The following is a 3,163-nucleotide window of genomic DNA, read 5'->3' as shown; positions in this document are numbered from 1 at the left end:
CAGACTGAAGTGTCGAAAATCAACAAATATCGGCCGTCTGTGTCCGCATTGTAGCAATTTTTAACGAGGTACCGTTCCACCGACCTGTGAAGAAATTTTCAATGGCGATCACGCGCAGCATGCATGCGCACCATAAGGTAGTTTGGAAATCAAGGGACAAACCACTTCAGGCATTTGACTAAAACCCACGGAGAAGAGAATCTCCCCAAGTGTAAACAGTGTGGACCTCAACTTCAAGCTCATTTGTCGACGACAGACAATAATTCAGAACCTGATTGTCGTTTTCCTGGAACTGCTCTTTCAGAATTTAACTGAACCACTCAGTGCTCCGAATCAGACGCAGGGCGTTTTGAGACAGATATATATGAGACAGGTATATATAATCGTGCTCCAAACATTCAGATTTGAGTTTGCTAAAGAGGTTGCTGATCGTGGACTGTCCGATCTCACTATCGATATCCGAAATAGGAAAAACCGTCTTACCATTAACTAACCGGCACCCGATCCATATTGTCAACATTTACCGTCGGTTAGGATCCGTCACTGCCCATCTCCTTCTGGATTACTTGTGTGTGCACTTAGCATACACAAATTAGGCTCATACAAAGGGCACGCACGCTGGATGGCGTCCTTTGGGGGTGGGCACAAACAAAGCCTTTTTTGGGAAATTCATGCTTCCCGTATGACCCTGGTTTGTATAGCCGAAGACATATATATTAAGATAGCTGATTTCCCCAGGATAAAGCATAATGTATTTGTTCATCAGCATGATATTAGTTCCGCTTTATTTACCATTGCACTAAATGACCAGTGGGCCCGGCTGTGGCAGCAGCGATTTCCCTCAGATAATAATAGCAAGGCTGATGACATATTCTCAACCCCACATGGCGCATTTCATCAGTCATCATTTATAAAGGGAATGCAAACATCATTCGATGCACGTGATACGAACATAAGCAAATATGTGAGAAAATGTGTTCCGGCAGTTGGCCGGGTGCGCAGCCATGAGTGTCAGACAATGCGAAAGAAAATGCTCTAACCACAGCTGTCAAACGACGAGCTGAGTTTCGACATCGTGGATTAAACCACAAGCCTTGGGCAATGTTCATGCTCCAAGGTTTTCCGAACAATGCTGGTGGCAAAATTGTGAAGGCACAGGGAGATAGACTAATTTACTGCTTCAGCTCAATCTACCGCGCGATCAAAATATCCGACCAATCACACCCGAAACTGAATAAATTTGGTTCCGCACTTCAATTCAATAATGTGGCGAGGAATTTGCCTGTAACTGAGGCTGCTGGTTTCATGTAAGATGTTTGTTCTTGGAATAGCCTTCCAGATTCCGGAAAACTGGTGCGCCTCTTGAGTTCATTGAGTTAATTAATCGCCTTGAAATCCGTCTCAATGACTTATCCCCCGCCCTCAACACTAATATCGCTCCGTAAGTTTTTGTTGATAATACGTGTGCAGTATTCTGAGGCAAAGTCTGGGACCCCGTTTGCAGTCCCCAAAGCATAATTCTGTGACTGCCAGTGAGAATATCTGGAATATGCAAGCTTCCATGCATCAGGCCACAATCGGCATTTCATCAGATCACCCACTCCGGATGGGCGAAAAGAACCAGAATCCAGGTAAGTTATCGTTGTATGCCAGGACAAAACTGGTAGACGGTTGTCGATGCATCTGCGGTAGAGACTGAGGCGCCCTGCAGTCAAACTTGATGCGATACTTACTTCCGTCTCAGATAATGACTTGCCAACCACTCGAAATTCTTTTGTAGATTCGTGGCTCATTTGATTTATGATGTTTGAGAAGGGTTAGAGTAAATGTTTTAGCAGCGCACGGCTTTTTCCCCTTTCTTCATTTTGAGATAATAAAGTGTCGTTGTTATTTCTGTTTAACTAGCATAANTGTCTTGTCGGCAAGAAAGATGTCTAACACCTTGGTTGATTGCACTTTGCTGATGAAGTACAAAATTAAGGGAGCGTCAGTGAGCAAACCCTGATCTAATCGGGTGAATCTGAAGGAGTGCACTAGTTAAACGCTGTCCTGATCTACACGAACTAACAAAGTGGAGGGCACAACTAACATCTTTGTTCCTGTTGGTTTTTCGCCACGACATTGATCCTCTTATGCGACGAGAATTATGTTTGGTGTATTTCTTATGTGATCCTGTAGAAATATAACACAATCTACACGAGGAATAGTGTAATAAATTCAGCCACATTAATGAGCTGGTGGAGCGACAATCTATTCTGTATCATTACCACAAATGTTTTCAAATTTTGCCGAATTTTGCAAAAAGATAAAGAAACTTTTCGCTTAATTCGCCTTCCGCTCTTGAGATATTCTACAACTGAACTCCCACAGCACCAAATATCTTTCGGTGTTTTGTCAAAACCGTTTTCCTGATGATATTCGTACGCCAAAATCAGATGCCCTGTGCAATTCGGAATGTAGTTTGTGTCGCTATATATTATCGCCTAATTTTTGGTGCCACTATGCAACCTCATTTCTGATGAAAAAACTTTTCCCATTCGCTTTAGCTCACTTATTCGTACTTCTACATTTCTGCTTCCATAGGTGAACGACTGACCCCTGAATGGATCAACGTTTTTAGCGTGTCACTCATGGCCTTCAAGTAATTGGCGAGGTGTATTCTGTTAACCGTCATTTTGTATGGAATATTTTGTTGTGATTGCTACTAGGGTCCGCCAAAGTACAACCAAGAAAGTGCCCTAAACCGGGGGTTAGACGTTACCGACAATGCAGAACGCAACACCATAAGACACGTGGGTTATTTGAAGCACGCAGCTTACAAGTTATGGTTGGTTTACAGTTGCCCTGCACGTTGTGCAAGTGCAAAAGCACGTCGATGAAAATAAACGATGTAACCAAAAATAATCCCATTCAGTAAACTATGGATCTTAAGTAATGGGTTAACACACTGAAAGGGAATCCTGAGCGACCCGTTTAAAAATTTTCCACAAAGCAATGAGCGCCTGCGAACCAATCAGAAACGCCAAATACACGTTTCGCATGTCTTGTGTGTTCTATATAGTGCAGAACAAATTCAATGCATCATTTATCAGCCTTCTTAAAACGTCGTTAAAGAAAACGTATTCAACGGTGCTTCAATAGCGGAGCTCGTGTAATCATTTTC

The sequence above is a fragment of the Opisthorchis viverrini genome (genome assembly GCF_000715545.1).
Source record: "Opisthorchis viverrini unplaced genomic scaffold opera_v5_270, whole genome shotgun sequence".
In the NCBI taxonomy this organism is placed as follows: Eukaryota; Metazoa; Platyhelminthes; class Trematoda; order Opisthorchiida; family Opisthorchiidae; genus Opisthorchis; species Opisthorchis viverrini.
The sequence above is the reverse complement of the archived record's forward strand: the minus strand, read 5'-3'. Positions refer to the sequence as shown.